Source organism: Ambystoma mexicanum, chromosome 2q, assembly GCF_040938575.1.
Source record: "Ambystoma mexicanum isolate Mex_15411 chromosome 2q, UKY_AmexF1_1, whole genome shotgun sequence".
Lineage (NCBI taxonomy): Eukaryota > Metazoa > Chordata > Amphibia > Caudata > Ambystomatidae > Ambystoma > Ambystoma mexicanum.
The window spans coordinates 491,829,411-491,854,880 of NC_090924.1; positions in this window are offsets into that span (position 1 = coordinate 491,829,411).

The following is a 25,470-nucleotide window of genomic DNA, read 5'->3' on the forward strand; positions in this document are numbered from 1 at the left end:
AACCAGAGGCGTTGCTGGGGGGGGGGGCAAAGGGGGTTATAGCCCCTGGTCTTTTGGTTGTAGCCCTGGATAGAATATCAGGAGCTACAGCCAAAAGGCTAGCTAGCCCCCAGTCCCAACAGTTCCGACATTAGCGGAGCCCTAGGTCTTTTCCAGACCTAGCAACACCCCTGTCGGCAACCGTGGGTACGGTGAGAGAGCTTCTATGGGTGTTGCCTGCAGAAAGTGGTTTCAACTTGGGGGGTGTAGCTGCCTCATGGGCCGCCTCGGCACCTTCAAGGGTGTCAGTGACCCAGATCTGACCCACTGCACGATCCAGTGGAGAAGCCTGGGGCCATTGGGGCACATGAGGCACAGGTGCAAGCATCATGTGAGGTGAACCTCGTTGGCTTAGCTGGTCTGTGCCTATGGGCAGCTAGTTGCAAAAAAGAGCCTCCCTTGCTGCAATAACTGACATAAGAAAGCGATCAATGTAAAAGTAGAAGAGTATGGCAGCTTCCACTGTGGAAATTGGTATCCAGAGAAGATAAAACAGTCAGGAAGGTGTTACTGGCTAGATTCCTAAGTAAAATGAATGTACTTCTTTCCCTTCAATTAATCCAGCCAGACCCCATCTCCTGCTATCCTTTGTCTATCCTAACCTTCCTAGCCTGTTCCCAAAACATTTTAGTTCCTTTGTCACCTCCTACCTTTGGACTGTGTAAGGCATTCCGCTACCTGCTGTGTAGGGCCAGTGCTGTATACAAGTTTAAATAAAATAAACGAAAATAAAAAACACCTGCAAAAGGTGGCAAGGTATAAGTATATTAAATTGTATGGGCTCAAGTTCCTCATTTTCCCAGACTTAAGTGGCTCATCCACGAGCTGGACAGGGGGAATGTCTGGTTGAAGACCATGGCTTGTGGTCTGGTAGTGTTTTAAAAAGGACAGTTAAAAAAGCCTGTCATCTCTTACAGTACCACTGTCAAAACAGGTCAAAATCAGTCTGTGATTGATGGATGTCTTTGAGCGATGGGTTGCAAGTGTTTTAAAATATAGAGTCACCGGCCATGGCTAGTGATCTGGTAGTGTTCTAAAATATACAGTGGGTTTGGCCGGATGCCATGGCCAGTGGTGCGGAAAAGATCTATGAAATAACAAAGCCCTTGAAATTCAAGGACACAACTTTAGTTGCAGGGACGTTAAGGTGAACACTTAATGCAACAAAACCCCTGAAATTCAGCTAAAACCACCTTAACGTCGCGCCCCCTGTTGTGCAGCCCATGGCCACAATGATTACATCACTGTTGGCATTACTAATTACATCTATGGCATCCATGATGACATCACTGATGGAATCACTGGTGAAATCACAATAAAATATATATATATTTTCCCAGACTTAAGTGGCTCATCCACGAGCTGGACAGGGGGAATGTCTGGTTGAAGACCATGGCTTGTGGTCTGGTAGTGTTTTAAAAAGGACAGTTAAAAAAGCCTGTCATCTCTTACAGTACCACTGTCAAAACAGGTCAAAATCAGTCTGTGATTGATGGATGTCTTTGAGCGATGGGTTGCAAGTGTTTTAAAATATAGAGTCACCGGCCATGGCTAGTGATCTGGTAGTGTTCTAAAATATACAGTGGGTTTGGCCGGATGCCATGGCCAGTGGTGCGGAAAAGGTCTATGAAATAACAAAGCCCTTGAAATTCAAGGACACAACTTTAGTTGCAGGGACGTTAAGGTGAACACTTAATGCAACAAAACCCCTGAAATTCAGCTAAAACCACCTTAACGTCGCGCCCCCTGTTGTGCAGCCCATGGCCACAATGATTACATCACTGTTGGCATTACTAATTACATCTATGGCATCCATGATGACATCACTGATGGAATCACTGGTGAAATCACAATAAAATATATATATATTTTCCCAGACTTAAGTGGCTCATCCACGAGCTGGACAGGGGGAATGTCTGGTTGAAGACCATGGCTTGTGGTCTGGTAGTGTTTTAAAAAGGACAGTTAAAAAAGCCTGTCATCTCTTACAGTACCACTGTCAAAACAGGTCAAAATCAGTCTGTGATTGATGGATGTCTTTGAGCGATGGGTTGCAAGTGTTTTAAAATATAGAGTCACCGGCCATGGCTAGTGATCTGGTAGTGTTCTAAAATATACAGTGGGTTTGGCCGGATGCCATGGCCAGTGGTGCGGAAAAGATCTATGAAATAACAAAGCCCTTGAAATTCAAGGACACAACTTTAGTTGCAGGGACGTTAAGGTGAACACTTAATGCAACAAAACCCCTGAAATTCAGCTAAAACCACCTTAACGTCGCGCCCCCTGTTGTGCAGCCCATGGCCACAATGATTACATCACTGTTGGCATTACTAATTACATCTATGACATCCATGATGACATCACTGATGGAATCACTGGTGAAATCACAATAATATATATATATATATATATATATATATATATATATATATTTTTTTTTTTTTTTTTTTTTTTTTTTAATTTCATATTGTTTGGCAATGTCTTTCTCTCTCTTTCTCCTTGCTTCCACAACCATCTGTTAGCATTGCCATTCTCATAACTTGCAGAATATATTTGAAAAGCTGCTGTGACTGGGGCAGCACCTGGCACTTCCTCAGAGATGTAGTGTTAAGAACTGTGTGTACACCATCCAGTGAGCACCACATTCCTCAAAAATGTAAAATGCACATTCAATCCATGATATCTTTGACATGTGTTAGTATTGTTCAGTAGAGTAACCAGGTAGTCAAGGCACCATGACCGTTCACTGCTTGTCCTCTCAGGTGAACTACCTTCATGTGCCACTATCCTATTTTGACACAATATAACAAAAACATACACACACCGCGTCTTCATCACACACCACAGAAAACCTTAAGACTACTACAAGGAAAAGTGATCTAGTAGTGAAAATGCTGCAACGTACTGAGACATACTCACCCTTCACCGCGGTCCATGCTATCAGATGTCTTTCTACTATGTTGGCGGTTAAGTGAGGCCTGCCATTTTACTGCAGCAACTTGAAAAACTCCACCTGGAGTCCCCATCAGCCCTTTTGGAATACTACCTCTGTGCTGCGCTGGATATCTACTGCGTGGAGTGCAGACTTTTTGATTGGTTATCTGAGACCAACCCAGGACCAACCAGACAGGAAAGGCCGAAACCACCATCGCCCCCATGCAATATCACACACTAAAGCGCTGCAGACCAAAGAAGGAAAAGGGACTGCTGAGAAGCGAGAGTAGAGTTGGGCGAGAACTAGTACCAAAACAATCAGTGTTCGTAGGTGATGTGCTCTGACTTGCTCAGTGTGAAAGCAAAGTGGTGACAGAAAACCTGCAAACCTGCACAAGGAGACACAGAGGAGGAGAAAGCGCAGTACAGGGAGACAAAGCTGATTTGGAAAAAAGAAGGACCCAAAGTACTTTGGAGAAGAAGCTGAAGACAGCCAGCATCAATTGGGTAAAGAAACAACACAGTGAGAGCCTACTGCACACTGCACACTGGGACACAGAGACCAGAGCGAACCAAAGAGTGGTCAAGTGTCTGGTGTGCCTGGACTGCTGCCTTGTCTAAGGAGAAACGCAGATGAGTCTTTTTCCACTTTCTACTGTTCTCCTGCGAACTCGCCCCTCCTGCTGATGGCCGCCTTCTTAACCAGCTTGAAGAGCGTAGTGGAGTGTGGTTGAGTGTCTTGTGTCCGGTGGACAGTGGGCCGGCGGCCCAATGGATGAAGGCTGAACTTTGCAGAGCGCAAGGTCTCCAAAGGAAGGTGAACCGCTGTCTGTGTTCTTTGCTAAAAGACGAAAATCATCAAGGCTGAGGAGCTGCTCACCGGAGCATCCAGCGCCTCCTGCAACATTAGTGGGTAAGACTATTAGCAAAACCACCATGCTAACCATTTGTCTGCTCTCCTCTCCCAACCTCCAGCTTACATCCCAAGCTGCAACTCCCCGATCAGAGTTTGGCTCGTTGCCGCCCCTAATGCACACACCAACTCTTGGAACTTTGTCTGCACTGTTATCAACGGGGCCCAACGTGACAGAATGGAAATTGCTGTCAGCATCGGGGTCAAGCAGCCCAAAATCAGCTTTACTGACTCTCCCACAATTTGGATCGCCTCCCCTCGCGCTCGGTGTAAGTCCGCTCCATGAGTGCATCCACACTGACAGGCTGAGGGAAGGAACCCAGCTCAAACAAATGTCACATCTTGATATATGGAGTCCTGAAAAGGCCTTCAGCGTGGGCTGTCTAAGCTATGAGAATCAATCACCGGATCCAGCAAAGAGCAGTGCGGTAGATGAAGCAAGTAACGCTGGGTTCACCCCTCGAGCTCCGGCGTTGGATCGATCTACTGCCCTGGTTTCACTGGGGGTAGCACTGCAAGCTATCCCCTCAAAACATAAGCCATCAATGACAGTTCTTCCTACGATATCAGTGGAGGGGCAAATGCACGGGCTGCCACAGGCAGAACTCACTTCTAAGCCAGCAAACCCTTCACTTGTGCTAAATTGCTTGGAACAAATTGAGGAGCGCTCAGGTGGGATCTGCACCTGGGATCCTAAGCAAGACTGACATGGAACGGCCAGAAACCACACAGCAGCCGGGTTATTTATACCTCCCCGAGTTTGAAAGTCTTCCTATGTGCAAACCAACCTGTGAGGGAGTCTGTCGTCCAGCTATCTGTAGTCTGCTACTTAACAATGTTACGGGTACATCTTCACCTGCTGTGAAGGTCGTGAAACAGTTTTCTTGTTTTGCAACTTCCAAAGTCACTAGTCTTGCATCTTCCCATACTGAAGAGGTGACTAAACCAATGATTCCCCCATGGATGCACCAAAAATCAATTGTGAAAGGTCGCTGACAACACTTTACATTGCCCTCCGTATTTTCATTCAAACCAGTTCTGACTTATTCCAGGGGGACCTTTTAGATGCTGAAATATTGAAGGGCATGGATGCATGCGGCAAACAAGCCAAACAAGCTCTTGGGAAAGCAGGTATTAATGATCATGTTCAAACCTGACGCTCCAGTACCCAACAATTTCTCTGTTTACACTAAGTCGCAAATCTCCAATGACACTTCAAGGATCAATAACAATTGGATATCTAACAACCCATTATTCTCCCATGCTGAAGAGCCCAATTGGGCAAAAGACCTTGTGAGCCCAAATAACCAAATGGACGAGGACTTAAATCCTAACCAGCAATGCACGAGGGATGGTAGTTATCCCGAGAGTTCTTCCAAGCCTGATCCTGCTCCTGTCCCTACGTCTATTGATCCAATCCAGGATATCAACGCTGCTGAGGTCTGGGAGACGTCTGACCGGAGTTGATCCCTGAGTCCCCCTACACTCCCTGAGAGTCTGGAAAGTCAAAAGAGTATTTCAGGGGCTCCTGATCCACCCGGGCCGTGCTCGAATGGTGCAGCGACAGCCCGGGAAAGTCTAGACCTGGACCACACCTCCGATGACAACAACTGCCCTGTGCAGTGTTCAGGAAACAGAACACCTTTGTTTTTGTTTACCACAGGTTTGAACTCCACCTATGCACCCATAGCAAGCCAGGGGCTCTGCCCAGCGTAAGCAAATGCCTCAACCAGAAAGAACAAACCAGACTTATTTACACTGATATCGACTATAACCATCGCCTAAATGATACGCTGTCAGGAACCAGGAGCGCAATATAGTAGTGGTGGCTTGACACGTTGTGATGAAATTTAGGCTTCCTGACAATATACCCCTCAAGTGTACATAAGGACAGTATGAAGTGAGTACTGCCCGAAATAAGGTACACCCTGGTACTTCAACAGCTGGCTGCAAGAGAATTAATCAGGCATTAACATGAAGCTAAATGTAATGATAACTCCAAAGCAAGATACTGAACTGATACTCACAAACAAGAAAATCAGACTGGGACGAATGTTCCAAGTGATATCAGTGAGTACCCTGAAAGCAAAAAGGGGACTATTACCAAGAGTACAAGAAATAATTAGGAAGGCAGAAATAATAGTCTTGTGCTTACCAAATTAGTGTCCTGGATAGTCGCTGCAGAAATGTGGGAAAAGAGTTGGTAGTCTGGGAAACACAATGTCTTTGGTTTTCCTATACCCGCCGGCACGAGGACGCCTACAAAGTTAATTGATCCAGGCGCTGTTGCGCTGGTGTTCCTGAAATCCTGCGCTGATGCGCCAATGTCCTTTGGTCCGTGCGCATATGCGTGGTAATCCTGAATGTCCAAAAAAGTCTTTTGAAAGTTCCAGAAAGAAGATTAAACACAGGTAAGACTTATGGGATGAAGAAGTTGCAATTCATGGACGTTCCGGTTTTGGTAAGAGCAGGTAAGTCATTGAGGGTTAGACGAATGCAATCCGTGGCCGTTCCGGGTCAAGTATGAACAAGTAAGACTTTGAGGTTTAGACGAATGCAGTCCGTGACTGTTCCGGGTCATGTAAGAACAGGTAAGACTTGAGGATTCAGACGAATGCAGTCCATGGCCATTCCGGGTCGGGTACAAGCAGGTAAGTGTTTGAGGATTCAGACGAATGCAGTCCGTGGTCGTTCCGGGTTGGGTACAAGCAGGTAAGACTTGAGGATTCAGATGAATGCAGTCTGTGGTCGTTCCGGGTCAGTTACAAGCAGGTAAGACTTGAGGATTCAGACGAAAGCAGTCCATGGCCGTTCCAGGTCGGGTACAAGAAGGTAAGACGTGGTAGCAATGACAAGGAGGAGGTAATGCAGGTAACAAGACAGGGTCGGGAATACAAGAAGCCAAGAAAACAAGATACGAGGTAAGGAGCTTTAGGAATTTAGACAAATTCATAAGTGCCACCGTGCGCAGAGGCGCGGCTTAAATACAGGTCACCTGACCTTACGCACGGGACGGCGCCATAGACCTAGGCGTCTACGTGAATACCATGGCCACCAGGGTTTCCACGGTAACCCATAGCGTTTTGCAAAAGGATGTGCCAGAAACAAGGGAGAACGGGTCTGAGTCATAGCAGACCCTCTCAATTTGGACCCAAAACGTTAGATCCCCTGGGTTTACTAGGCAGTTGGTTATTACGTGAACTCCTCCTCTGATTCTCCGATGGGGCATACAATGGAACACTGACAGTTTCTTCCCCCAAAGATGCCTCCTCGGAACGTGCAGCCAAGAACTCAGACAGGAGACGTGGAGCATGTACATTAGACGTAGCATGTACGGACCATAACCTTCCCTATCAATAAGGAAATGATGGACTCAACACACCGACTTAGTATCCAGAATGGGCTTAACCACGTACTCCTCTACTCCTTCCACTATCGCTGGACGAGAGGGGAGACGGGTACCTTCAGGAAATGGCTTTAGCAGGGATACATGAAATACCGGATGGATCTTCCATTGGGAAGGTAGATCTAAACGAACCACCAAAGGATGGATCACTTCCTTAATAGGGAAAGTCCCACAAAACGAGGCGCCAAACATTTACGACCAGGCAAACGGAGGTTCTTGGAGGATAACCAGACCAACATTCCAGTTTGATAATCAGGAGCCTGCCTCCGGTGTTTCTCGGCATAAAGTTTGGCTTGCTGTTGAGCGGTTTTTAAATGATCAAAGACCATTTCCCTAAGGGAGATGAAATCACAAATTCAAGCCTGGGCTGCCGGATTTTCAGTGGTAGGTATTAGATCCTCAGGAACTGACTTAGGATGGGGACCGTTAAGAGCAAAGAACGCAGAAGTACCGGTAGATGAATGTACTGAGTTGTTGTATGCAAATTCTGCTGCTCCCAGCACTTTTAACCATGATTCCTGATGCTGGGTAATCAAACAACGTAAGAATTGTTCCATGGTGGCATTAGCTCTTTCGGTTTGTCCATCCGTTTCGGGATGATAAGCCGTAGATTAACGTGCATCGATGCCCAATGCAGTAATCAGGTGGTGCCAGAAACGGGAGCTAAACTGTGAGCCACGATCGGTAATGATGATCTCAGGGAGTCCAAAATGATGGAACACATTCTGCAAGAACATATCCGCCAGAACCGGTGCTGTAGGTATACCCTGGCATGGTACAAACAAGGCCATCTTGGAAAAGTAGTTAACGACCACCCATATGGTATCATAACCTTGAACATGAGGTAGTTGCACCACAAAATCCATAGAGATCATCAGCCAGGGTTTTTTTGGAACAAGGATAGGCTGAATTAAACCCATAGGTTTAGACACCGTACCTTTGCACTGAGCACAAACTGCACATTTCTTGATGTAATCCGAAACATCATTAACCATAGAAGGCCAGAACGCCCAACGTTTTAACAATTCGAGCGTTTTGTGTCTCCCTGGATGTGCGGCCATCAAGGCATCATGACACCAATGCAGGGCCAAGATACGTGTTTCTGAGGTAGGGAGATACAACCGTTCTTGTACATAAGGCATGGAATTGATGATATGTATTTCAGGATCATGGAGTTCAGGAGGGTTCGTCTCCATCCAAGATGTAATCATACCCTTCAGGGATGAGTCTATGATACAAGAACAAATGACAAATGATGGTTGTAACACAGTGCTTTCCCGGTGAGGCGTCAGACCGCCTTCATTCAGTCTTGATAATGCATCAGCCTTAGAATGCATCTTGCAGGGACGATACGTGATCTGGAAATTATACATGGAAAATAATTCATGCCACCTAAGAGCAAGAAGATTAAGATGATCAGTGAAGACTTGTACGGGAGTAATAGTACCCAATAGATGGTGTCTCCATACCAAGAACGCATCGCCTATAGCCAAAAGTTCACATTCTGTGATTATATAGGTCATCTCTTACTTAGTGAGCCTTCTGGAATGGTATGCCACAGGATGTAGAAGACCAGTGTCTTCACATCTTTGGGACAGCACCGCTCCCACAGCCACATCCGAGGCATCGGTCTCAACAATAAATGGGTGCTTTTGATCTGGATGTTGTAGGACCGGGGCAGAAGTGAACGTGGACTTTAGTGTTTCAAAGGCTGTTTGGGCCTGATCAGACTGTGAGTCTAGAAATTACCCACTCATAGTATAGGCGATATATTTTGTTGGCCGAAAACCAACCACATCTTATGTTCAGCATTAGTGGTACAGACTCATGAGCAAAACCAGAGAGCGTCCATTTTGTAGGAATAGAATTCGCCATTTTGAGTAACTTTCGCTTTCTTGCTTTTCTGTTCAAACTACTTTGCTATAAGTGAATTCTAGTTTGTTTTTGCTCATGCATAGAGAAAGGCCACAAGTTGCATGTTGAAACGCAGACCAGACAACCCAGACAGCAATGCCCCGGTCGCCTCCCTCACAAGTCCTTGGAAGTAAGCAACAAGGCATTTAATCACTATGCAGGTGCCAGCTAGTCTCGCTGTTGCGGCAGAAACGGGAGAAATGAACAACTAATGGCTTGAATCATGCTCTCTTTTGTGGCCCCCCTTCACTGAGCCCCTGTAGATCGAGCTGACCTCTACCACACAAATAGAAACTAGAAGATAGTGAGGCCTGGAATGTGTCTCTCCCCTGCATGCAGCTTGCTTGAAAGAACAAGAGCATTATGTTCCCTAAAACAAAGAATGGTGTCTGCACCTTCGCAAATTGTAAACTGTTGCTGAATAGATGTCTGAAGGGTGTCATATTCGTCATAATTGTCAATCATCGAAACCATTGCAAAGAAAGATATATTATGGGCGGTTTTGAATGTGTCACTACTGATTATAAGATGATCCTTTTGTATATATGTAACTGATGTAGAATGCTCGCTCTCTTGCGTCCCCCGAGGTCTGGGTGACACACGTTGCGGGATGTGAGACCCAGTCGGCCGACTGAGACTATTTGCTTTGCAACAAACCCTAGATTTTGGGAATTGAACCTCGTGTCTGGTTTATCAATTCATGTGGGGTGATTGTGCCTTGTTTCCATACGCGAGGTTCCCCTAGGGGCCCCATCAAGACCATACAAAATGTTTTTTAGCACTGATTAAGGCAGTCCATGGGCGTAGGACATGGGAGGGACAGGGGGGACAAATCCCACCACAATTTTAAGTGGGGGGGGGTGTAATGTCATTAATCCCCCCCAGAATATGTGTTTGGTGTGTGGTGCAGGGATCTGTTTTTGAAGTGGAGGCAGTGGCTGCTTACTATGTAAGCTGCCCTCTCCCCCTTGCCCCCAAAGCATGGGGGCAATACTCTGGGAGCAGATGGGTGATCATCTGCCCCCAGGGAAGGGGGGCAAAAAAAAATATAATTCTTTTTTTAACGTTGTTTTGGGTGGGGTGGGTGCGGGTGGGACCACTAGCCACCAGGGATTTTTGCAAGGGGGTGGCCCTCTCCCCCCCACACTGGGTGGAGGGGGGCACCTTATGTAGCCCTCCCTGTGGCAGATATTTGCCCCTAAGAAGGGGTACATGAGATGCCCTCCATCCATTTGGGGTGGGGGGAGAGGCCACTGCAAATATTGGCAGACCCACCCCTCCCAAGCCTGGGGCAGTACATTTTGCTCCCCCCCGGGGGCAGATGGCCACACATATATGCCCATCTGCTCCGAGGGAAGGGAAAAACAAATATATAATAACTTGTTTTGGGTGGAGGCAGAGGGGTCCCACTAGACCACCAGGATTTTTTGTGTTTGAAAGGGGGGTGGCCCTCCCCCACCCTAAGTGGTTGTGGGGGCACCTTATGTAGCCCTCCCTGGCGGCAGATTTCTGCCCCTAGGAACGGGTACATGATAAGCCCCCATCTAGTTGGGGTGAGGGGAGAGGCCACTGCAAATATTGGCAGAGCAACCCCACTCTCCAAGCCTGGGGCTTTATGTTTTGCCACCCCCTGGGGACAGATGATCACACACATGTGCCCATCTGCCCCTAGGAAAGGGCAAAACAAAAATATATATATTTTAACTTGTTTTGGGTTGGGGGCCCACTAGACCACCAGGATTTTTTGTGTTTGAAAGGGGGGGTGGCTCTCTCCCCCACCCTAAGTGGATGGGAGCACCTTATATATCCTAACCTGGGGGCAGATTTCTGCCCCTAGGAAGGGGTACATGGGCTGCCTCCACCCATTTGGGGTGAGGGGGAGGCCACTGCAAATATTGTCAGAGCCACCCGGCAAGCCTGGGGCAGTACGTTTCCCCCTCCCAGAGGTAGATGGCCACACACATGTGCCCATCTGCTCCTAGGAAAGGGGCAAAACAAAAATAAAACACATTATAACTTGTTTTCGGTGGGTGTGGGGGCCACTGAACCACCATGGATGTTTTTAGCGGAAAGGGGTGGCCCTCTCATCCCCACGCTAAATGGATGGGGGGCATATCATGTAGCCCTCCCTGGGGGCAGATTGGTAGAACAATCTGCCCCTAGGAAAGAGGCAAAACAAAAACAAAAAAATCATAACTTGTTTTGGTTGGGTGTGCGGGTCACCAAACCACCATAGATGTTTTTAGTGGAAAGGGGGGTGCCCAAGGGTGTCTTCTTTTCAGAAACGATGGGGTTCTCTGTTTTCCTTGGTGGCTTCGACACCCTAGGCCCAAATCTGTTGGTTGTCCACATGAGCAAAATCTGCTTTGCCGAAAGGCTTGGGGTTATCAGTGGGTTAGCCTTTTCCCTTTTCGCCGAGGTAGGTGCATCCACGCATGTGAGGTACCGTTTTTGTCGGGACACTTGTGGGAACGCGGGGAGGTAGGACATCTCTTTTTGGCGGCGTATTTCGGTGGGTGGGCAGAGGGAAATGTCTCTGAAATTTGGTGGAGAAAAGCACACATTTTAGACATTTCACTTTGGCCACCTCGCTCTTACAAGGAAAACACCACATGCTTCTTTGTACAACATTTTATTGGCATTTTCTGAAAAAAAAAAACAAATGTTCTCCTTTTTGGTCATTTTCTCTCACCTGTCTACAGCAAACTAGGATTCCTGGGTGGCGTTATGACCACCTACATGTGGGAAAAAAGGGGCCATCTTTGGCCGAGATATCTCATGTAACAAAGAAGTTACAAGGGATTGAATGGCACATACCGAAATCCCCAAAAAAGGCCTTGGCACTGGGGGGAAATACCCATGGCAGTTAAGGGGTTAAAACGGTAAAGCCCCAGAGGAGATAACATTTTTAAGGTAGCTCAGTTAGTTAATGCTCCAAATGCAGATTGTGCACAGGAATTAAGCACCTGTCTTAATCTCTGGTGGGATAATAGGCAGAGTGAATGCATTCAGCTTCCGATGCAACACAGCATTTTCCAGGTCAATTGGTTCAGAAAAAGTGGTGGAAAACACTATTACTGTCGCTTTTTCTAATTGGCAAGATTTTCGTTCATTTTCTGGGTGGGATTCGGGAGCCGATTGGACACACCATGACCCCTTGTATTTCCCGCTCCACCAGACAAATGTGGCCTTAATGCCAGCATGGATTCTCATGCTGGAAATAAGGAAAGGGATTCCTCTGGGATCTGCTTGGAAATGAAACCTGGTAAAAGCGGGCAGAGTCCAGAGGAAGTCATTGTCAATTCCGCCAGCAATCGCTAATTGCGCAAGGTATTTACACTCTTCCAAAGTGGAAAAGCAATGTGATTTCACCTGCCTTTTACACTAAAATCTTCCATTTTGTGGCAGAAAAGTAAAAACATGCGCCAATGGATGTGATCCACTCCATGCAGTTTACTTTGCGCCTTGATGCTTGGGGGTTTTTTGTGATTCTACACATGTAATAAAAAATAAATACATTTAACATGATCCCAGATAAATGGCAATTTGTGATCAGAATGAGTGAGCATGTCATGTCGCTGATAAGAGGGTGTCCTGTGCTTCTTGAGTGCGCTGGAAAATGCTCTTAAATGCCATCTCGCGTTAAGCAGGTGCTTAAACTCATCAGTGTGGATTGCGCAATAATAAGTCGACAGAGGCATTTCAAATGGCCAATTTCGCTCTTTGGGTGAAATTGTAAAAGTGGGAGAATGTTGCCCAGCATGTGCTCTTTCTCTGCGGAGTGAATTGTGCCCACCCTGAGGAAGAAGTGTGAAAAACCGACAAGGGCACTTTGCCCTGCTCTTTCTGTTTGTGTCTTCCCCACAGGACGACAGATATGGGTAAGTCTCAGGTGGAAAACCTGTACCCTAGTTGATGTGGCAAAGGTTTCCAGACTTCTGAGGCTGATAACATTAGTAGCATTGAATTACATGCCACCTGACAGGTATGTGTGATAAAGTTGCAAAGCAGAGCTGTTAGTGGGCTAAAGCAGGAGGCAATGTCTGCCCACCCTCAACGGGTACGTACAACCAAAAGTAATAGGCCCCTCCCCCCATCATGGCTGTAGGGGCCAGGCTCCAAACCAGGGCAAGAATGCCCTCCAATCATCCATGCCCACGAGTGGGGTACCCCTCATGCTCCAGGAACCCTGTTGAGCAACCTCTGTGCTTTCCAGGTAATACTAAAGTTATTTAAAGCCAGAAGTCTAAAAGGTAATCGCTTAATTGCTTAATTGCAGCTGGAAAGTAGCTCCTGGCGTGATCAAAATGTCTTAACCAAGTGTGACATCATCCCCTTCATTCATAAGCAATATGTGTGTTCTCGCATTTCTTCATCCTCTGAATTACTGTTAGAAACAAAGGCAAGAGTTGTGTCTCTTGTGTAGGCATTAGGAAGGCATTTGCCAGCCTCTGGCATAATATGCCCATGTTCTTCCAATATTGGCTAGCTGCCCTCTTATGGCCAGGTAGAACCACTGTGGCAGTGACTGGCAAATGCTTTTCCCCTGCAGACAGAAAAGTGGAAATAAGAGGCCAATTCAAGACACGGAACAAATAGAAGTTAAGACAGACTGCAGTTGCCATTGCTGTGTTAGGGAGAATATGTTGAGTGTTCAAGCAAGGAGGTATGTATTAAGCAAGCAGTGAGACAAGGGAGTGGCAAAGAAAGGCCAGAGGGGCTCTTTGAATATGTAACAGGGCAGAGGACCCATGCTCTGCCGTCCTAGTAACATATGAGAGAATCAAATAGATAAGGCTTTGCAGCAAATGTTAAACGAGAAAGGAAGAGAGTCCAGCTCTGCATTCAGAATAACAAAGGCAAAGAAAGGCTAGGCTCCGAAGCCAGCATGAGGTGGAATAAGAGGGACCAGACTCATCATGAGAGGCTGGCCCAGCACTCGCAGGGGCGCTAGAGGGGCAGCCCACATAGCGGGCTGCCCCTCTGGGCACCCCACTGGGTCCATATACACCCCACCTACTAGGCATCCCCGGGTCTGACACATCTTGCCGCGGACCTGGGGAGTGCTTATAAGGGGGTGAGCTTGCGATCGCTCATCCTCCTTGTTTGCTGTACCCCCTCCCCTCGGAGGACAGTCAAAGCAGCAACATCACACACCTGGTCCCTCTACTCCCATAACAGGGCTTACTCAGAGGAACAAACAAGATTTCCTCTTTCTTTGAAACCCCCATCCTTCCTTTCCAAGAGACACACACACGTCTCCTTGCCCCAGACAAAAAAGTAGCAACTTGCAGTTGGTAGAAAAAGCTGCAACTCCTTTATTTGGCAAAAGTCCACTTACAAATGATCTGCCTCTTAATGAGCTGGCGTCCTAGCTTTGGCCCACTGGAGGTAATTTCTATTTCCTCTCTCTTACCATTAGCTCATAGTCAGATGAAAAATCCAGAAATGCAACATACAAAGACATGTTCTTTGCTGCTGCATCCTTAAATGTTCTTAGGTTTTCTTTTCTTCTTTTCTCTTGTTTTATACAGTGATATTTGCAATTTAATACGTACTGCTATTTTAATTCGAATTTTGTGAAAAGTCGAGTTCTTTGACTAAAACACAACAAATAAATAAATAAAGCAAAGTCCCCAAGATGTCCCCCCCAGATTTTATATGTCTCCTACACCCCTGAGGCAGTCAAGGGTGCTGCAATGGCCAAAAAAAGAGTGTACGAACCGCCTGTAAACGTTTGCAAAACCTAGAAAAGACTAAAGGGACTTTACATCTTTTGGGACAGGCCAGTCCAAGATGGCTTTAACTTTATTCTTGCTCCTCTTCACCCCCTCACTGGTAATATCATAGCCTAACAATTCCACCTGGTCAACATGAAAGACATGCTTTTCCAATTTAGCATACAGGTTGTTTTCACGCAATCTCTGTAAAACAGTGGATACATGTTTGACGTGTTCCTTATAAGTAGAAGAATAAATGAGTATGTCATCAAGATAAACAACCATGAACTGATCCAGTAAATCCTTGAAGACATCGTTGATGAAATACTGGAAGGTGGCTGGGGCATTGCAAATTGCCGAATGGCATAACCAAGTACTCGAACAACCCATACTTAGTTTTGAAAGCTGTCTTCCATTTGTCGCCTTCTCTGATTCTCACTAGATTATATGCCCCCCTTAGATCAAGCTTGGTAAAAAACTTGGAAGAACCTAGTTGATCCAACAGAACAGATATTAAGGGAATTGGATACTGATTCCGTACAGTCACAGCATTCAACTCTCTATAATCAATGCAGGGGCGTAGGTCTCCCTCTTTCTTAGGTACAAAGAAAAGCGGTGATGCTGCTGGAGGACGGGAGGGGTGGATGAACCCTGTCCGGAGGGCTTGATCTAAATACTCTTTTAGTATCACATCCTCCTTTTGTGTAAGCGAATAGATTCTTCCAGAGGGAATAAGGGCATCAACCATTAATTCTATTGGACAATCATAAGTACGATGATGAGGTCGTTTTTCCGCCGATTTCTTATCAAACACGTCCTTAAAAGAATCGGATTCATGTGGAAGAAGCATTGTGGTAACCGCCCCAATAGTTAAGGCTGAATCTAGGAGTCTTGCACTGGGGCTTCCTAGTTCAACCACATCCGTATGACAAAACTCCTGACATTGGTCTTAGGTAAACTCAACCGCACATGACCTCCAATCAATGGAAGGGTTGTGTTTCACTAGCCATGGTAACCCCAAAATCAGTTTAAGTTGAGGAGCTGAAATGACATCGACTGGATGTTCTCCGAATGACTGTCACCAGTCGACAAAACAAGGTCAATGGTTTGTTCTGTCACCAGCCCAGAAATCAGCGATGTACCATCTACGGCATTCACTAATTCCGGTGTTTTCTTGGGAATTAGAGGAATGGAATGATCACGTACAAATTGTGCATCCACATAGTTTCATGTTGCACCGGAATCAATCATAGGTTCAACGGACCAAGTGTTCTCAGGAGTACAAGAAAAAGTAGCCAAAACTGAGAAAGGAACAGAGGATCTGGGGTCCATGACAGTTTGACTCGACAAATGGACCCCTTCCATTGTCGAGCTTTGCCGTTTCCCTCCTTCTTAGGTTTCTTAGGACAAAGTTTTAGGAAATGACCCGATGAACCACAATAGAAGCATAAATGATTTAGCTTTCGAAGCTCCCTTTCTGAGGGAGTAAGCGGACCTCGAATTGCACCAATTTGCATTGGTTCTGCAGCTGATACAGGAGTCACTGGCAAAGGAACAGTTAGGGTGGTTCTTTGTTCTCCTTTACGTTCCGCCTGGCGGGCATCAATTTTATAAGACCAGATCAACCAGTTCTGGGAAACCAGTAGGAACCACCGGTACTGTTGCCAAAACCTCCTTTAAGCTTTCCGAAAGACCCTTGTAAAACAGTGCAGATTTCTTTTCGTCAGGCCAATCAGTTTCGGCAACCAACTGGTTCAATTTTGCCAAATACACCAAAAAGGATTTGTCTTTCTGTTGTAGAGAAAGCAATTCCAAAACCATTGCCTGTGACTTATATCTGGTATCAAACACACGGGTCATAGCCGTAATCAGGGCTTCACAATCATAAAGTAACGGGCTACTCTGTTCCAGCAGGGGATTGGCCCACACTGCAGCAGTGCCACCAAGGTTAGACAGAATAAATGCTGCCTTAGTAGTAGCATCCAGAAAAGATGCAGGCCTACATAAGAAATGTAAACAACACTGATTAATGAATGTTCGAAAAGTCTTAGGGGCTCCTAAGAACCTTTCTGGTGGGGCTAGAGGAAACTGTGTAGTCATATAGACCGGACTTAACTCGTTTCCTGACTGAGCTCTTCCCGGAGTTGAACTCACTCCTGAGCTAGTTGCTCCAGCCCCTGACTGCAGGCCAGCATGTAATTTGTTAATACAACGTTGGGTAGCATCATGAGCGGCTGTCACGTGAGCCCTCAGGTCTTCCACCACTTTGGAAAGAGCCACCAAATGATCAACGGCCTCTTCCATTTTGTAGGCTTCTGAATATGTCAGGAACAGGAACCAGGAGCACAATATAGTAGTGGTGGCTTGACACGTCGTGGTGCAATTTAGGCTTTCTGACATACGCTAAAGGATCGCACAACATTACTGGCTATGATGCATTCAAAACTTCTTTTTTTGGAGTGCTTTATCACAACAAACCAGCATCAAGATGAACCTGTTGCTCATCGCAACTCAGAAATGTTGTTTGGGATGCAACATAAAGATGTCAACTAACCTTTAAGGTCCACACAAGCTACGCAGACAACAAACATTGTGCAGTAAGTGGACCTCATGGGATATGCAGCAAATTTCAGCCAAACACACTCATAATCTTTGGGGACGGGATTGGTTGTCGACCTAACGGGCAGAAAGAATGGATCATGCGTTCTACCTGAATACGTAGTAGATGAAATCCAGGACACTAACGAACACCCTGGGAACCTTGAAAATCCAGCCTTTGCAGTATTCACCCAGAAAAAAATCATCCTCTAGTCACGGAAAAGAGCAGGCGGTAAACCAGCTGCCTAAGGAGACCAACCTAATCAAGAACGAAGCCCCCATCTGCTAATACACAGAACATTAGAATGGCTGCTCTGAAACCGGCCCCAAGGAAGCCTCGTTCTGAGGAGAAAAATCTTCCTGGCATCCCTCCAATCCTGCTGGAGCCAGCTGAAAAGGAGGAGCGACAATCCATAATGCACATGACGGGAAGATGAGCCCTTCTCTCCAAACTATAATGGACCTATTAACATATTCATCGGAAGAAGATGTCAGTGGGTCGTTACCAGTGATGGGGACCTCGGGGTAGCCAGTCCTCCAGGAAGAGAGGCCCCTACATCCAGCCCTTCGCTGGGGCCTTGTAAATGGCAACCCTTCCACACTCTGTCAGAGAAAAGGACAAAAGCTATACAAGTGCTGTTCAACAAAGGCAAAAACCTGCTTCCAAATCAAGCTTTGGCAGAGTTTGGGCCTGAGCTGCGGAAAGGAACATCGTCCCACGAATCCACATATTGGCCTCCCATGTCGTCCTTGACAGCACCTACATCATCAAGTGGATTAAATACACTGCATACTAAGGGCAGCAACAGCAGCTCAGCCTCATCCTGACAAGAACGAGAACATCAAAACGCTGTGTGAACGAACGGGAAAACAAACACCATCAAAGACTGAGCCTAACACTATAGGAGTCATGGGCATCGAACCTTCTCAAGGATCCCCGCTCACAAAACCAGCTGCAAATTATCTGGATCCACTACAGATAGGTCGTGCTCCAGCAGGTTTACGGCTGAAGTTGAGTGTCACTATCCAACCGGATTTGCCCACACAGCAAGTAAAAGGTAGCAGATCACTGCCCCAAGCCCCGTCAACTAGGGAAAAAATAACAGATTGGTCTTGGCTGCCGAGTGCGCTTGTACTCCACGACCAACTGTAGCCACTCAAGACCCCCCAGGCAATTCCATTTGAGACCTCACAGCATCTTAAGGATAACCAGCGGTCAATTGGACTGAAAATTGCCTCCTGGAATACAAGAGAGTCTATTCACCTTACAAGACCTAGCGAGATAAATCGTGGAGACTACGACTTATTGTGTCTCCAAGAAACTTTGCTTTGTGAGACCCCTTCTCGAGACGGTTTGGAGAAATCCTTGAGTCCAGTCCCAAGCGGAAAAAAGGACGTCCATGCTCAGGCTTATTAACTGCTGTGAAATCGGGTAGTTCCTTGAACCTTATCAATGCTGTGTCATCTAGTATTGGGCTCAGGAATTGCTTATAGGCTAGGAAGCTCTTGTTACCTCAAAGGGCCAAGGGAATCTAGCCAAACTGGTAATTATTAACGTCTCCTGGAACCCTGCATCTACATCAAACGAGTCATTTGTCAATCAAACATCAGATCTCATTGATGACCAGTATATAAACCAGCAGACTCAATAGGTGGGTATCTGTGGAGATCTGAATGGGTCTTGTTTGAAGAACAACCTTGAGTACTGTGACTAGATCTATGGGAATGTCCATGCTATCAGAAGTGCCATGTGGGGAACCCTTATGACCTCCAAGGATATGCATATGCTAAATGGAAACATCAAAGGGGACACATCCTCTCAGGCAACCTGGAGAACGAAGCCCACTCTTCAACAATATATTATATCTTCATCTCCAGGGATATCCTCCCCTTCATTACATCATTTCAAGTGGTCAAAACAGCAAACAGTGACCAAAATATGCTTCTCATAGAATGGACAGGCGCTTCATCAGGTGCCCAACAAAGCATTCCGGTGGCAGTATCAGTTTGCAACGGTGGGACCCGGCTAAGACTACAGACCAACAGTATCCGTAATCTCACTTCAGACTTTGCCCTGGCAGGTTCAACAGTGGAATACCCTCCACTACTCGAAAAATACCGCTTCATATCTAACAAAGGGGCCCAATGGCCAGCAAACAGTTTGCACACTTTCAACAAGGATATTGTGAATCAAAGGAAACTTCTCAGAAAATCATTGAGGTGGCAAAAAAATTGAAACTCCCCATAGATCTTAAAAACGCTCTTATTGAAAAAAAGAAGTATAAAAACTGGCTCACTTCTAACACATTGACAATGTATCAGAGCGACTCCGAGACCATGCTCAGGGCCCTTGCTGGAAAGAAAACGTGGGACATTTTGTCCCTGGTCAAATCTGTGGGCTACATACCTAGTGAAGAGCAAACAAATCCTGTAAGTGAGCTTAGATGGAGTCAACACTTCGAGAAATTGTACACAGGGGAAGCAAACATACAATGCACTGGTTTGCTTAATCATGGGTTAGACCGCTGGGTACTATCGAAAGACATTCATGACATCCAAGGCCGCATCGAAAAGTTAAACAGCTCATGAGCCCCGGGGCCAGGCGGTTTATCGAACTTTATGTTGAAAGAACAACCAGAGGTATGGGCAAGATGGTTTATAGTCATAGCGTCGAATGCCTTACAATCTAAAAAAAGCATCTAATGCATTTTTTTTTATTATTTTTAATGGGGGGTCCCCCCAAACCCTCTTTTTTAACCTTTAAAAACTGAATACAATTAAAATAAACCCTTTACCTTAAAAAAAACTGCATTAGATGTTTTTTTTCTATGCTTTTTTTTAGATGGTAAGGCATTCGATGCTTTGGCATTCAATGCTATGACTGGATACCGGGCAAGATTTATATACGATCTACTTGTCCAGGTTACAACAACTGGTCAAATCCCAAGTTCTTGGAGGCGGGCGATAGTGGTCCCAATTTTCAAGAAAGGTGGGCAGGAGAACCCACAAAACTACAGATGTATCGCCCATCGCGATGTAATTGGGAAACTTTACAGCTCAATAATCCTGGACCATTTTCACAACTGGTGCATGCGCTCAGGTTGTAACGACCCTTTCCAGACTGGCTTTGTAAAGGGGATCGGGACTTCAGTTAACATCTTACTCTTGAACATGCTTAAGAGTCGTGTGCGAGATGGGAAGCCAAAGATTTTTTTGGCTTTTGTGGACCTTGTCCAGACTTTCGATCAGGTAGACTGCTCCAAATTATGTGAGAAACTAGAAGCCGAGAACTGCCTGCAAGCACTACTGGATACCATTATAGCGATACACTCTGGCACTTCACTGAGACTCTGTCTGAACCAATCTGGCCTCCTGTCTAATAAAATCCCTACATCAAGGGGAGTAAAGCAGGGATGTCCTATGGCCCCAGCTCTGTTGAACTTTTTTCTGGCCGATAAGAAACATCTTGACTCTTCCGCTAGAGCATTTATTCTGACGGTGGGGGGGCCTGGGTACTTCGACTTCTTTATGCCGGCAATGTGGTTTTAATAGACCAAACCCCGGTTGGCGTCCAAACCCAATTGGACTCGCTCCAATCCTACATTAAATCTAAAGGTTTGGGAATGAACAAGGAGAAAACAAAGATATTGAGTTTTGGAAACTCAAACAAGGGAAAAAAACAATTCTCAAGGTTCCTGACAGGCATCGAATCGAACAGGTTTGTTCATTCAAGTACTTAGGTGTGTAGCTTAGCGACACCCAATTGGAAGCCCTAATGGTCTCCTATTTAAGAGACAAAAGCAAAGCTCTTGCCAGCCAAGCACGTGCATTAAATCGAAAATGTGGTCGCTTCTCGATCATCCCGGTCATGATGTTTTATAAATTGAAAGCGATTCCTGCACTGACCTATGGAGCAGAAGCAATGTTAAACATTCAGAACCCGGTATGGCCTCACCTAGAAGGCCTTTTCTGGAAAAAGGTCCTATGTGTTCCACCATCTACCCCGATCTAGATTATCCATCGGGAGTTGGGCCTCTCCTCTTTAAAATCATTTGTGGAATGGAACAGCATGGCACTTCTTAGGAAATCCTTTGCATCTCTGCGTCCCCCGATTTTGGACTTGCTCCATAAGGAAACAACATCATCTAACAACACAATGCTGAACAACTGAAGAAAGAAAATAAATTGCATATTGAATAAAATCGGGGACTCTTTCGAGGTTCTACTCGCGAATCCAACATGGATTAAGAGAAAACTAAAAGAGCATGACCGGATCAAGACATTGGAATCCGCTGTGGGCTACCGGCTGGTAGTACATTTGGCGATGGAGCCACAAAAATTGGACGATGTGCCAAACTACCTGAAGCAATTCCCTAACAGAATGTTCAGGGACCTATTTTTACAAACACGTCTAAATCTCCTACCAACCAACGAGATTAGGGCTATTCGTGGTCAAATTCAGGAGAGTAACTGTTGTTTCTGTAAAGACGTTGCCACTGTCGAAACTGTGAAGCACCTTCTTTTTTTCCCAGCTCTCAAAGACGCACGAACAATGCAACTTGGTGAAGTGTTGAAAGAACATCGAACACTTGACTCTGAGGCATGGTGGAGAATTTTGATGGAGGGTAGCAAGATCCAATATGTGACTGCCGTGGTTACATTTTTGGGAAACTTATTTTATGGAACATTTTGGTTTTAAAAACTCGTGATGAAATTGGATGGGATAAATGATATTTTTATATTTTCGATTGCTAAAAATTGAATTCAATTAAATGCAAAAATCTAAGTTCTGCATATATCGGGGCACTGAGCCTGAAGGCCTAGTGCTGTCTGAAGGAAGCCCTGATAGAGAAACTACTACAGACTTGTATAGCAAAGGCCAAACTTGTAAACAGAGAATCCCATTGGACGGGAAACTGCTGTATCACTCTCTGCAAACTATAGCCGATTTCCCAGAACAAACCAAACAAGCATTGGCAATGTCAACAGTTTGGGCTTTTGTGTAGGCATGGGAAAGCCCTTGCCAGGCACTGCCATAGTGGTATTAACTGGCCATTGATGGTAGAAGCTGCAAAACGATGCAAGTGCATGGTCATCTAATAGCAGTGCCTGGCAAATGCCTAATACTTACACACAAGCCACCTGTTGACTTTGCCGAGGCTTGTTTTTAACAGGACTTCAGTAAAGGACACGCATAGTGCTTATAAACAGAGTAGCTGAAGGCAACATGATTAAGACATTTATATTACACCAGTAGCGTGTTTACAACTGCAATTAAGTCATTAACTCTCGAAGAATGTTTTGGGAGAAAAAAAAACTGGCAGGCACTTCAAGTGCAATGTTTGATGCCATGGCTTGATTAAAGAAAGCTGAAAGAGTTCCCACAAGGAGGTGCTCGGAGTGTGCAGGGGCAGGAACTGGGTGGGAATGGCCATAGGGATTAGCATGGCCATGGGCAGTCAATGGGAGCTCAAATAAACAAACAACACCTACAAGCTTTCTGTCCCTCTTCGTATACCATTTCTCCCTATCTGTACTGTAATGCCATAGTGTTGGCCTATAGTTGGACTCTAAAGGCCACCTAATAGCCCAAACTAAAAACACCAACCTGACCAATTTCAAGCTCGAAATATTAATATCTTGTGGACAATGTATGCCCGTTGTCTGTTACTATATTCCCCAAAATCATTGCCAATATTCAAAGAGCTTTAATGTGAATGCTTCCCAGCCTTCTCTGCTAAGGTAATGGGGGCAGAAAGAGTTCAAAGGAATGTTTTAATATCTCCGAGTTTAGTAAGCCAGAAAACAGTATTAGAAGTGGCGCCATCATCCTGTTTGCAAATGTTAAGCCTTCGCTTTAGGCCACAAGTTTCCCTTGAATCTGTTCTGAAGGCAATGGTCTGATTTAAAATGTTCTGAAGCAGTGCGTTCTTGTGCACGTGAAAGCAGAGGAGGGCCTGCAACCAGCGACGGGCCTATCAATAAACGGGAACTCGATGCAATTAGAAAACAGACGGCAAGGTTAACTGTACTCTGCAAGGTTCGCTGCTTTCCTAAATGATTCCAGCACAACCTGAACGCATTAGCATGCCTGGTGGCGCGGCGAGGTTTCAGGCGCCATTTCTGTCCTTTCTCGTTAGTACCAGTAACCCTTTCCCGTCCTTCCTAGGTCCTGGCAGAGCTTTAGGGATTCAGGGGCGACGCAAAGGCCACATGTAAGCACGGAGAGCATGATGCTTTCTAGTAGTGTGCAGCTGGTAAAGATAACCAATATGAATCATTTCCAATCGCATGTCCCTTTTTGGTTAATGAACTGTTACTTGTAATTATCTGCATGCAAATAGGTTAAACATCTACACTGGCTCTGCAGAGCGGAGACTGCAGGGTTCAATGGAAAGTCATCCTCCTGCACCTGATTGGCTCTGCACTCAACCCTAGTAGCCAACCACCCCCCGGGGCAGAATCAGGAGTAGCTTTGGCAGTCACTGCGTGGATTCGGGTGACCGTTCTTTACCACTGTGCTCAAAGATGGCCTCTGAGGTAGACGGGGAACACGGGCGCTGCGGATATTCAGAAAAGGGGTTACCTCCAAGACAGACGAAAGGGTCTGATCGATTTAGACCATGCAAGGGGGGAGCACCTACCCCGAGGCGTTGCTAGGGGGCGGCAAAGTGGGCTATAGCCCCGGGTCTTTTGGTTGTAGCCCCGGATAGAAGCTCAGGGGCTACAACCAAAAGGCTATAGCTAACCCCGAATCCCACCAGTCCCGACATTAGCGTAGCCCCAGGTCCTTTCCAGACCTAGCAACACCCCTCCGTGACCTACCCCAATATTATTGAAGGAACATGTTTGTTCATCTCTAGCCTAACAGTGGATAGCTAATGCAGTTCACGGAAAGGCCCATTCCAGCACTGTCCCACTGTGTCTCGGTATAGAAGGGAATAATCGTTAAACTCACTCTGATTGGAGGACCAACCCTTCAGTTTGTGGCAGACAAACATTCAATGAAACTCAGGTAGGGGTGTGACAACTGCACACCTTAGAACAAATTACAACTGAGAGGAGATACAAGTGTTCGACCAGCGTACAAAATATTTTTCCATGGCATAGTCTCAGGTAGGTAAGGCTTCCTGGCCCCTATAGCTCCCCAACTGTCCCAAAGCACACCAGATTGCCAGGGCACCACCTCTGGCACACCTGGGATGCCCTTCACACCAGAGGCTTCATTACAAGTATAGTGATCATGATAAAAATACCTCCATGTTTTAAAATACCGCCTAATTATGAGTTGTGGTCAAATGTGTTATTTACCAATGTGGTACATTGAAAGTAGTGCATGGGGTAAAAAGCCAGAAAATACTCCAAAATGCCCACCCATGCATATATATATTCACTGCAAAAACCTTAGTTAAGGTGTAGTTAAGTTGCGCATATTTAGCGCAACAAAAGCCTTGAAATTCAGCGGATGTGGGATGTCCTGACCAGTTTAACCCGGTGTGCTCCTGTTCCGGTCCCCCAGAATGCTATGCTCCCCATAATGCCATTTTGTATGTCATTGTGTATCCCTTCTCTTATAAAGGCCCAATGTCAGGGAGCTGATTCTAGTATTCCTTAATTAGGGAATGGTGGAGGTTCTGAGGGAGAGTCTCCCTTTTTATAATACAGTTATTTATGGCCACAAAATTACTGGCACCAAAGCTCTGTGCAATCTATCTTCAAAAATTAAAACATGGGGGGGGGCTAACAGTGTCACTTAGTGGGGCTGTGTCAGCTCTCCACTTCCTGTGATTATGCATATACAACAAGGTACCATCCAATATTTAGACTGTACTTGAGTCTAATGTTTACTAAAGTGCTACCTGGAGAATCCAGTAATGCTAAACAAGCTCCAGAAAAAGGTATCGCGCACACAGGGTGCAGGTATTAAGAAATAACAGTGATTCTAG